Source organism: Arachis ipaensis, chromosome B6, assembly GCF_059453495.1.
Source record: "Arachis ipaensis isolate K30076 ecotype BB chromosome B6, ASM5945349v1, whole genome shotgun sequence".
Classification (NCBI taxonomy): Eukaryota; Viridiplantae; Streptophyta; class Magnoliopsida; order Fabales; family Fabaceae; genus Arachis; species Arachis ipaensis.
The window spans coordinates 55326677-55339762 of NC_142441.1; the positions used below are offsets into that span (position 1 = coordinate 55326677).

The window sequence follows — 13086 nt, forward strand, 5'->3', positions numbered from 1 at the left end:
TGGAGGAACTTCAGCACTATTTTAGTATCATTGGTGGGTGTGGCAATGGCCTCAACCCATTTTGATACATAGTCAACTGCCACCAGAATATAAGTGTTTGAGAATGATGGTGGGTAAGGTCCCATGAAGTCAATTCCCCATACGTCAAACAACTCAATCTCCAAGATTCCTTGTTGAGGCATGGCGTAACCATGAGGCAGATTACCAGTTCTTTGGCAACTGTCACAGTTACGTACAAACTCTCGGGAATCTTTATAGAGTGTTGGCCAATAGAAGCCACATTGGAGGACCTTGGTGGCTGTTCGCTCACCTACGAAATGGCCTCCATATTGAGATCTATGGCAATGCCATAGGATCCTCTGTGCTTCTTCTCTAGGAACACACCTACGGATTATTCCGTCTGCACATCTCTTAAAGAGATAGGGTTCATCCCACAAGTAGTACTTTGCATCAGTGATTAATTTTTTCTTTTGTTGCCTGTTGTACTCTTTGGGTATGAACCTTGCAGCTTTATAGTTTGCAATATCGGCAAACCATGGTGTTTCCTGAATGGCAAATAAATGCTCATCCGGAAAAGTCTCAGAGATCTCAAGAGAGGGGAGGGACGTCCCTTCTATTGGCTCTATCCGGGACAGATAATCAGCCACTTGGTTCTCTGTCCCTTTTCTGTCTCTTATTTCTATATCAAACTCTTGCAGAAGCAACACCCATCTGATGAGCCTGGGTTTTGAATCCTGCATTGTGAGTAGATATTTAAGAGCAGCATGGTCAGTATACACAATCACTTTTGATCCTACTAAGTATGATCTGAACTTGTCAATGGCATAAACCACTGTAAGTAGTTCTTTTTCTGTGGTTGTGTAATTTTTCTGGGCATCATTTAAAACGCGACTAGCATAATAAATGACGTGCAGAAGCTTGTCATGCCTCTGTCCCAATACTGCACCAATGGCGTGATCACTGGCATCACACATTAGCTCAAATGGTAATGTCCAGTCTGGTGCGGAAATAACTGGTGCTGTGACCAGCTTAGCTTTCAGCGTTTCAAACGCCTGCAGACACTCTGTGTCAAACACAAATGGTGTGTCAGCAGCTAGCAGATTACTTAGAGGTTTTGCAATTTTTGAAAAATCCTTTATAAACCTCCTATAGAATCCTGCATGCCCCAGAAAGCTTCTGATTGCCTTAACATTGGCAGATGGTGGTAATTTTTCAATTACCTCTATTTTTGCTTGATCCACCTCTATTCCCTTGTTTGAGATTTTATGCCCAAGGACAATCCCTTCAGTCACCATGAAGTGACATTTTTCCCAGTTTAAGACTAGGTTGGTCTCTTGGCATCTCTTCAGGACAAGTTTTAGGTGATCAAGACAGGAGCTGAATGAGTCTCCATATACTGAGAAGTCATCCATGAAGACCTCAAGAAATTTTTCCACCATATCAGAGAAAATAGAGAGCATGCATCTCTGGAAGGTTGCAGGCGTATTACACAGCCCAAATGGCATCCTTCTATAAGCAAACACTCCAGATGGACATGTGAATGCTGTTTTCTCTTGATCCTGGGGATCTACTGCAATCTGGTTATAGCCTGAGTAACCATCCAAAAAGCAGTAATAATCATGACCTGCTAGTCTTTCTAGCATCTGGTCTATAAATGGTAAAGAAAAATGATCCTTTCTGGTGGCTGTATTGAGCCTTCTGTAGTCAATACACATGCGCCACCCTGTAACTGTTCTTGTAGGAACAAGTTTATTTTTTTCATTATGGATCACTGTCAAGCCTCCCTTTTTTGGGACGACTTGGACAGGACTCACCCAGGGGCTATCAGAAATAGGATAGATAATCCCAGCTTCTAGTAATTTAGTGACCTCTTTCTGCACCACTTCCTTCATGGCTGGATTTAGCCGCCTCTGTGGTTGAACCACTGGTTTAGCATTATCCTCCAATAAGATTTTGTGCATACATCTAGCTGGGCTTATGCCCTTAAGGTCACCTATGGACCACCCAAGAGCTGTCTTGTGTGTCCTTAGCACTTGAATAAGTGCTTCCTCTTCCTGTGGATTTAAAGCAGAGCTTATGATCACTGGAAAAGTCCTTCTCCCAGAAATACATATTTCAGGGATGGTGGTAATGGTTTGAGCTCGGGCTTATGAGGATTTTCCTCTTCCAGAGGAAATTTCAGAGGCTCTTTCATCTCCTCTGAATTCTCCAAATCAGGCTGAACATCTTTAAAGATGTCTTCCAACTCTGATTCGAGACTCTCAGCCATGTTGATCTCTTTTACCAAAGAGTCAATAAGATCAACTTTCATGCAGTCTTTTGATGTGTCTGGATGCTGCATGGCTTTGACAGCATTCAACTTAAACTCATCATCATTGACTCTCAGGGTTATTTCCCCTTGTTGGACATCAATGAGGGTTCGTCCAGTTGCTAGGAAGGGTCTTCCTAAAATGAGAGTAGCACTCTTGTGCTCCTCCATTTCCAGCACTACAAAGTCAGTGGAAAAGGCGAATGGCCCAACTTTGCCAATCATGTCTTCAATCACGGCTGATGGGTATTTAATGGAGCCATCAGCAAGTTGGAGACATATCCGGATTGGTTTAACTTCTTCAGTTAAGCCAAGCTTTCTGATAGTGGATGCAGGTATTAGGTTGATGCTTGCCCCAAGATCGCACAAAGCTGTCTTGGTGCAATTACCTTCTAATATGCATGGTATCAGAAAACTCCCAGGATCTTTAAGCTTTTCAGGAAAGCTTTTTAGAATGACTGCACTGCATTCTTCAGTGAGAAGAACTCTTTCTGTTTCTCTCCAATCCTTTTTATGACTCAAGATCTCTTTCATGAACTTGGCATAAGAAGGTATTTGCTCAAGTGCCTCTGCAAATGGAATCTTTATTTCAAGAGTCCTGAGATAATCTGCAAAGCGAGCAAATTGCTTATCCTGTTCCTCTTTCCGGAGTTTTTGAGGATAAGGTATCTTGGCTTTATATTCCTCAACCTTAGTTGCTGTACGTTTATTGCCTACAGAAGTGGTTGAAGAAGCCTTTTTAGAGGGGTTGTCATCAGCACTTGTGTGTGTCTGATCCCTCACTGGCAATTGATTGCCAGAGTTAGAAGCTGGAGTGACGTGAGACGCCAACTCCTTGTCTGTTCCTGGCGTCTGAACGCCAGAACTGTGCCCATTTTGGGCGTTCAGCGCCAGATCTTGCCCAGTTTGGGCATTCAGCGCCATATCCTTGCTTGTTTCTGGCGTTGAACGCCAGTCCTTGCTTGTTACTGGCGTTGAACGCCAGTCTTGGGCATAGTCTAGGCGTTCAGCGCCAGCCTTCCACCAGATTGCTAGCGTTTTAATGCTAGAATTACTTTTCCCTGGGCTCTTACTGTCCTCAGGTGAATTTTGGGTGGTTTGCTCATTCCTTAGCTCTTTGCTGCCTTGATGAGGTGGGGTATTTAATGTTTTCCCACTTCTTAATTGAACTGCTTGGCATTTTTCTGCTATTTGTCTTGACAGCTGCTGCTTTGTTTGCTTCAATTGTTCTTCCATATTTATATTAGCCATCCTTGTCTCTTGTAGTTTATCTTGAATTCGGCTAACTGCTTTGTTAGAAAGTCCAATTGCTGATTGAATTCAGCAGCTTGTTTTACAGGGCTGAGTTCAGCAGTTACTGTTTTAACCTCTTCTTTCATGGAAGGGTCACTGCTTAGGTACAGATGCTGATTCCTGACAACTGTATCAATGAGCTCTTGAGCCTCTTCAATTGTCTTTCTCATGTGGATAGATCCACCAGCTGAGTAATCTAGAGACATCTGAGCTCCTTCCGCAAGCCCATAATAGAAGATGTCTAACTGAACCCACTCTGAAAACATTTCAGAAGGGCATTTTCGTAGCATCTCTCTGTATCTCTCCCATGCATCATAAAGAGATTCATTATCTCCTTGTTTAAAGCCTTGGATGTCCAGCCTTAGCTGTGTCATCCGTTTTGGTGGAAAGTATTAATTCAGGAATTTTTCTGTCAGCTATTTCTATGTCCTTATGCTGGCCTTAGGTTGGTTATTTAACCACCTCTTAGCTTGATCTTTTACAGCAAATGGAAACTGTAATAGTCTGTAGACATCCTGATCTATTTCTTTATCATGTACTGTGTTAGCAATTTGTAAAAATTGTGCCAGAAACTCTGTAGGTTCTTCCTGTGAAAGACCGGAATATTGGCAACTTTGCTGCACCATGATAATGAGATGAGGATTCAACTCAAAGCTACTGACTCCAATGGAGGGTATGCAGATACTACTCCCATATGAAGCAGTATAGGGGTTAGCATATGACCCCAGAGTCCTCCTGGACTGTTCATTTCCACTTAGCTCCATGATGGAGAAAGGGAGATGATGTCAAATAAAAATTTATTTTTATTTATTTATTTATTTATTTTCTTCGAAAATGAAACAAATTAAAATAAAATAAACATAAATGGTTGAAAATTTTCGAAAAAAAAAATAAAAAATAAGGAGAGAGAAAGTGGTTAGGAAGTTTTGAAAAGGATATGATGATTTTTTGAAAAAAAGTTTTAAATTTAAAAAAAAAAATCTGAATTTTAAAGGTAAGTTTCGAAAATTTGCTTTAAAATAGAGAGAAAAGATATTTTTGAATTTAAAGAGGAGAGAGAAAAACAATAAGATAGCACAAGATTTAAAATTTTTTAGATCTAATGCTCCATGTTTTTGAAAATTTTGGAGGGAAAACACCAAGGAACACCAAATTTAAAAATTTTAAGATCAAGACACAAGGAAAAACTCAAGAACACTTTGAATATTCACAAGAACACAAGAACATGAATAAGGAACACCAAACTTAAAATTTTTAGAAAACCAAACTAAATTTTTCGAAAATCAAAGGGAAATCAATAAGAAAACACCAAACTTATAGTTTGGCACAAAATTTAATAGAGATATTATTATTTTTGAAAAAGATTTTAAAAAAGGTATACCAAACTGCCACGGACTTAGACTAACGCTCTAGCCAATTGGACAGTAAATGTAACACTTGTTTTGAAGAAGGATATTTTTAACCAAGAACAATAATAAAAGACTCTAAACCAAAAAAGAAAAATTTTCCTAATCTAAGAAACAAAATAAACCGTCAGTTGTTCAAACACGAACAATCCCTGGCAACGGCACCAAAAACTTGGTGCACGAATTGTGAATCACACTTTTCACACTCGTACCACTAACCAGCAAGTGCACTGGGTCGTCCAAGTAATACCTTACATGAGTAAGGGTCGAATCCCACGGAGATTGTTGGTTTGGAGCAATCTATGGTTATCTTACAATTCTTAGTCAGGAAGTCAATTATATTTATCAGTTGAATTGCGAATAAACAAGAGAGCATGGATTAAAGGTTACTTGTTATGCAGTAATGGAGAATATGTTGGAGTTTTAGAGATGCTTTGTCCTTTGAATCTCTGTTTTCTCCCTATCTTCTTCTTCACGCACGCACGTCCCTCCTATGGCAAGCTGTGTGTTGGAGGATCACCGTTGTCAATGGCTACCATCCTTCCTTTCAGTGAAAATGGTCCAGGTGCGCTGTCACCGCATGGCTAATCATCTGTAGGTTCTCGATCATACCGGAATAGGATTCGCTATCCTTTTGCGTCTGTCACTACGCCCAGCACTCGTGAGTTTGAAGCTCGTCACAGTCATCCAATCCCAAAATCCTACTAGGAATACCACAGACAAGGTTTAGACTTTCCGGATTCTCAAGGATGCTACCAATGGATTCTAGCTTGTACCACGGAGATTCTGATTAAGGAATCTAAGAGATATTCATTCAATCTGATGTAGAACGGAGGTGATTGTCAGACACACGTTCATGGATTGAGGAAGATGATGAATGTCACAGGTCATCGCCTTCTCCATAATTAGGTGCGAATGGATATCTTAGATAGGAACACGCATATTTGAATGGAAAACAGAGATACTTGCATTAATTCATCGAGGCACAGCAGAGCTCCTCACCCCCAACAATGGAGTTTAGAGACTCATGCCATCAAAAGGTACAAAGTTCAGATCTAAAATATCATGAGATACAAAATAAATCTCTAAAAGTTGTTTAAATACAAAACTGGTAACCTAGGTTTACAGAAAATGAGTAGCCTATGACAGATAGTACAGAAATCCACTTCTGGGGCCCACTTGGTGTGTGCTGGGGCTGAGACTAAAGCTTCTCACGTGCCTGGGCTGTTTTGGGCATTCAACGCCAGGTTGTAACCTGTTTCTGGCGTTGAACTCCACTTTGTAACCTGTTTCTGGCGCTGGACGCCAGACAGCAGCATGGAACTGGCGTTGAACGCCAGTTTACGTCAACTATATTTGAGCAAAGTATGGACTATTATATATTGCTGGAAAGTCCTGGATGTCTAATTTCCAACGCAATTGAAAGCGCACCATTTGGACTCCTGTAGCTCCAGAAATTCCATTTTGAGTGCAGAGAGGTCAGAATCCAACAACATCAGCAGTCCTTTTTCAGCCTGAATCAGATTTTTGCTCAACTCCCTCAATTTCAGCCAGAAAATACCTGAAATTACAGAAAAACACACAAACTCATAGTAAAGTCCAGAAATATGAATTTTGCCTAGAAACTAATGAGAATAAACTAAAAACTAACTAAAATATACTAAAATCTATGTGAAATTAACCCCAAAAAGCGTATAAAATATCCGCTCATCAATATTCATTCGCACTTCAACCTGAATGTGATGAACGTGACAATCATCATCATTCCCTATGAACGCGTGCCTGACAACCACTTCTGTTCTACCTTAGATTGAATGAGTATCTCTTGGATCTCTTAATCAGAATCTTTGTGGTATAAGCTAGATTGATGGCGGCATTCATGAGAGTCCGGAAAGTCTAAACCTTGTCTGTGGTATTCCGAGTAGGACTCTGGGATTGAATGACTGTGACGAACTTCAAACTCGCGAGTGCTGGGCGTAGTGACAGACGCAAAAGGAGGGTGAATCCTATTCCAGTATGATTGAGAACCTCAGATGATTAGCCGTGCTGTGACAGAGCATTTGGACCATTTTCATAAAAGGATGGGATGCAGCCATTGACAAGGGTGATGCCTCTAGACGATTAGCCATGCAGTGACAGCGCATCGGACCATTTTCCAGAGAGGATAAAAAGTAGCCATTGACAACGGTGATGTCCTTACATAAAGCCAGCCATGGAAAGGAGTAAGACTGATTGGATGAAAACAGCAGGAAAACAGAGGTTCAGAGGACCGAAAGCATCTCTATACACTTATCTGAAAATCTCACCAATGATATACATAAGTGTTTCTATCCTTATTTTATGTTTACTTATTATTTAATTTCGAAAACTCCATAACCTTTTGATATCCGCCTGACTGAGATTTACAAGGTGACCATAGCTTGCTTCACACCAATAATCTCCGTGGGATCGACCCTTACTCACGTAAGGTTTATTACTTGGACGACCCAGTGCACTTGCTGGTTAGTTGTATCGAAGTTGTGAATGAAAAACGATTTATTAAGACGTGCGTACAGAGTTTTTAATGCCGTTGCCAGAGATCACAATTTCGTGCACCAAGTTTTTGGCGCCGTTGCCGGGGATTGTTCGAGTTTGGACAACTGACGGTTCATCTTGTTGCTCAGATTAGGTAATTTTCTTTTTGTTTTATTTTCAAAAATTTTTTTAAAAAAATCTTTCAAAAATTTCTCCTTTGTTTTCGAAAAAAAATTTTAAAATAAAAATGTTTTCAAAAATATATTTTTCTTCAGAATTTTTAAGAATGAATTCTAGTGTTTCATGAAGCATGTTGAAGCCTGGCTGGCTGTAAAGTCATGTCTAATTCTTTTGGATAGGGAATGTTAGGCATGTCATGTCTGAGTTACATACTAAAGCTTGGCTGGCTATTAAGCCATGCCTAACCCTCAGATTGGAGCTTTAGACTAAAGAGCACAAGATTCCTAGAATTCACATTAAAAATTTTGGAATCCTTATTTTTCTTTTTCACATTAATTTTCGAAAAATCCAAAAAAATTTAATAAAATCATAAAAATAAAAAATATTTCATGTTTCTTGTTTGAGTCTTTAGTCAAGTTGAAAGTTTGGTATCAATTGCATATTCATCTTGCATTTTTCGAAAAATTCATGCATTCATAGTGTTCTTCATGATCTTCAAGTTGTTCTTGGTAAGTCTTCTTGTTTGATCTTGATGTTTTCATGTTTTGTGTCTTTTCTTGTTTTTCATATGCATTCTTGCATTCATAGTGTCTATACATGAAAAATTTTTAAGTTTGGTGTCTTGCATGTTTTCTTTGCATAAAAAATTTTTCAAAAATAAGTTCTTGATGTTCATCTTGACATTCAAAGTGTTCTTGGTGTTCATCTTGACATTCATAGCATTCTTGCATGCATTCATTGTTTTGATCCAAAATTTTCATGCATTGAGTCTTTTTCATGTTTTTCCCTCTCATCATTAAAAATTCAAAAATTAAAAAAATATCTTCCCCTTTTTCTCTCTTAAAATTTCGAAAATTAGATTTGACTTTTTCAAAAAATTTTAAAATCTAGCTGTTTTTATGAGTCAAATCAAATTTTCAATTTAAAAATCTTATCTTTTTCAAAATCTTTTTCAAAAATCAAATCTTTTTCAGTTTTCTTATTTATTTTCAAAAATTTTTAAAATATTTTTCAAAAATTTTTTTCGTAATTTTACATCATATTGTCGATAATAATATCATCAATTAATGTTTTGATTCAAAAATTTCAAGTTTGTTACATGCTTGTTAAGAAAGATTCAAACTTTAAGTTCTAGAATCATATCTTATGATTTCTTGTGAATCAAGTCATTAATTGTGATTTTAAAAATCAAATCTTTTTCAAAACTAATTTCAATCATATCTTTTCAAAAATATCTTCTTATCTTATCTTTTTTCAAAAATTTGATTTTCAAATATCTTTTCTAACTTCTTATCTTCTTATCTTTTCAAAATTGATTTTCAAATTTGTTTCAACTAACTAACGAACTTTTTGTTTGTTTCTTATCTTTTTCAAAACTCCCTAACTAACTCTCTCACTCTAATTTTCGAAAATATCCCCCTCTTTTTCAAAATTTCTTTTTAATTAACTAATTATTTTAATTTCTGATTTTAATTTTCGAAAATTACTAACCTTTTTCAAAAACTATTTTCGAAAATCACTAACCATTTTTTCAAAAATAATTTTCGAAAATTCTCTTTCTCTCTCATCTCCTTCTATTTATTTATTCATCTACCCACACAAGGACCTCTATACTGTGGTAAAAAGGATCCCTATTATTATTTTTCTGTTTCCTCTTTTTCATATGAGCAGGAGCAAGGAAAAGAATATTCTTGTTGAAGCAGATCCAGAACCTGAAAGGACTCTGAAGAGGAAACTAAGAGAAGCTAAATTACAACAATCCAGCAAGCACCTTTCAGAAATTTTCCAGCAGGAAGAGGAGATGGCAGCCGAAAATAATAATAATGCAAGGAGGATGCTTGGTGACTTTACTGCACCTAATTCCAATTTACATGGAAGAAGCATCTCCATTCCTGTTATTGGAGCAAACAATTTTGAGCTTAAACCTCAATTAGTTTCTCTGATGCAGCAGAACTGCAAGTTTCATGGACTTCCATCTGAAGATCCTTTTCAGTTCTTAACTGAATTCTTGCAGATATGTGATACTGTTAAGACTAATGGAGTAGATCCTGAAGTCTACAGGCTCATGTTTTTCCCTTTTGCTATAAAAGACAGAGCTAGAGTATGGTTGGACTCTCAACCTAAGGATAGCCTGAACTCTTGGGATAAGCTGGTCAAGGCTTTCTTAGCCAAGTTCTTTCCTCCTCAAAAGCTGAGTAAGCTTAGAGTGGATGTTCAGACCTTCAGACAGAAAGAAGGTGAATCCCTCTATGAAGCTTGGGAGAGATACAAAGGACTGACCAAAAAGTGTCCTTCTGACATGCTTTCAGAATGGACCATCCTGGATATATTCTATGATGGTCTATCTGAATTAGCTAAAATGTTATTGGATACTTCTGCAGGTAGATCCATTTACCTAAAGAAAACACCTGCAGAAGCTTAAAAACTCATTGACATAGTTGCTAATAACCAGTTCATGTACACTTCTGAAAGGAATCCTGTGAATAATGGGACGCCTATGAAGAAGGGAGTTCTTGAAATTGAAACTCTGAATGCTATATTGGCTCAGAATAAAATATTGACTCAGCAAGTCAATATGATTTTTCAGAGTCTGAATGGAATACAAGCTGCATCCAACAGTACTCAAGAGGCATCTTCTGAAGAAGAAGCTTATGATCCTGGAAACCCTGCAATAGCAGAGGTGAATTACATGGGTGAACCTTATGGAAACACCTATAACCTCTCATGGAGAAATCACCCAAATCTCGCATGGAAGGATCAACAAAAGCCTCAACAAGGCTTTAATAATGGTGGAAGAAATAGGTTTAACAATAGTAAACCTTTTCCATCATCCACTCAGCAATAGACAGAGAATTCTGAGCAGAATCGATCTAGCTTGGCAAATTTAGTCTCTGATCTATCTAAGGCCACTGTGAGTTTCATGAATGAAACAAGATCCTCGATTAGAAATTTGGAAGCACAAGTGGGCCAGCTGAGTAAAACGATCACTAAAATCCCTCCTAATACTCTCCCAAGCAATACAGAAGAGAATCCAAAAGGAGAGTGCAAGGCCATTGAATTAATTAGACATGCTCCAAGTGTTCAAAAAGGTCAAGCTAACCATACCACTCCTTGACGCTATTAAACAAATCCCCAAGTATGCAAAATTTTTGAAAGACTTGTGTACACACAAGGGTAGAATAGGGGAATTGGAGACACTATCCTTGGGTAGCTCGATTTCTTCCTTGATGGAGCCTATTCCAAGAAAATGTGGTGACCCTGGACCGTGCTTAGTGTCTTGTTGTATTGGTGGATACACTTTTCATGACTGTATGTGTGATCTGGGAGCTTGTGTTAGCATCATGCCGCTTTCCATCTATGTGCGGTTGAATTTAGCTCCATTGAAGAAGTCGGCGGCGAGGTTTGCCTTAGCCGATAAAAGTGTGATCACAGTAATGGGAATACATGAAGATGTACTTGTGGCAATTAAGGATTTGGTTTTTCCGGTTGACTTTTACATCCTTGAGATGCCTCTTGATGCCAGGGCATCTTGGCCAGTTTCACTGACCTTTTCTTTACTGTTTTTAGGTTAGTTTCATGCATTTCTTTAGGAAATAAGCTAGTTTTGGGTAGATATTCACTTATGCCTTGATTCAAGCATACATTGTGCATTTTACATAATTTCATGAGGATTTTGCATAAGTTTAGTGACAAATATTATGTTGCATTACTCATGACTTGGACTAGAGCTTTGATGCACTTTATTGCTTGATTTCAGGACCAAAAAGAAGCAAGAAAAGGGGAGGTAACTTGCAAGGATAATGAGAAAAGTGATTGCCAATAACACTCTCAAAAAGCCATCAATGCCCATGTTAGAGAGTCACGTTAACCAAGTTAACGTGAACTCTAACGTGAAGAAGAGAAGATGAGCCAACGTTAATGACACTCAACATTGTCACTAACGTTGGCAATCACTCATAAGTGGCCATGTTAGAAGCCACGTTAACCTGGTTAACGTGGCCTCTAACGTTAAAGGGGGGAAGAGAAGCCAACGTTAGTGACACCCAACATTGTCACTAACGTTGGCCTATGGTGCAAAGTACCACGTTATTAACTCCCACGTTAACTTTGTTAACGTAGGAACTAACGTAAAGGATGAAGAGTTGTCGACAACGTTAGTGACACTCAACATTGTCACTAACATTGAAGCAACCACACAACCCCCAAGAGTCACGTTAACTTTCACGTTAACTTGGTTAACGTGGAAGCTAACGATGAGAAATGAAGGATGAGCCAACGTTAGTGACATTCAACATTGTCACTAACGTTGGGATGGCTAAAAGATGGCCACGTTAGAAGCCACGTTAACCTAGTTAACGTGGACTCCAACGTGAGACCTAGGGGCACATTGGAACGTTAGTGACAATGTTGAATGTCACTAACGTTCTCGAAGGATGGCAAAGGCCACATTAGAAGCCACGTTAACCTAGTTAACGTGAGCTTTAACGTGAAGCAAGAAGGGGCACACTGGAACGTTAGTGACAATGTTGAGTGTCACTAACCTTCTCGAAGGTTGACAAGGCAACGTTAAAAGCCACGTTAACTGATGAGCGGATATTTTATATGCTTTTTGGGGATAATTTCATATAGTTTAGAGTATGTTTTAGTTAGTTTTTAGTCTATTTCTAGTAGTTTTTAGGAAAAATTCATATTTCTGGACTTTACTATGAGTTGTGTGTTTTTCTGTAATTTCAGGTATTTTTCTAGCTGAAATTGAAGGAGCTGAGCAAAAATCTGATTCAGGCTGAAAAAGGACTGCTGATGCTGTTGGATTCTGACCTCCCTGCACTCAAAGTGGATTTTCTGGAGCTACAGAACTCGAAATGGCGTGCTTCCAATTGCGTTGGAAAGTAGACATCCAGGGCTTTCCAGATATGTATAATAGTCCATACTTTGCATAAGAATAGACGACGTAAACTGGCGTTCAACGCCAGTTCTCTGCCCAATTCTGGCTTCCAGCGCCAGAATTGGATCAAAAACTGGAGTTGAACGCCCAAACTGGCATAAAAACTGGCGTTCAACTCCACAAATGGCCTCTGCACGTGAATTGCTTAAAGTCTCAGCCCCAGCACACACCAAGTGGGCCCCAGCACACCAAGTGGGCCCCAGAAGTGGATCTCTGCATCATCCATCATAGTCCACTCATATTTTGTAACCCTAGGCTACTAGTTTAGTATTTAAACAACTTTTAGAGACTTATTTTGTATCTCATGACATTTCAGATCTAAACTTTGTATTCTCTGACGGCATGAGTCTCTAAACCCCATTGTTGGGGGTGAGGAGCTCTGCTGTGTCTCGATGAATTAATGCAAGTATTTCTGTTTTCTATTCAAACACGCTTGTTCC

General features: G+C 38.7%; 1 non-coding gene across 1 annotated transcript; it reads right to left on the reverse strand.

Annotated features, from left to right (window-relative positions):
• Positions 1-9898: 9898 nt before the first annotated feature.
• Positions 9899-10006, reverse strand: LOC148555645 (small nucleolar RNA R71). The gene has a single exon (XR_015886739.1). It is a non-coding gene; the product is annotated as a small nucleolar RNA R71 (small nucleolar RNA).
• Between the last annotated feature and the right edge of the window lie 3080 nt (positions 10007-13086).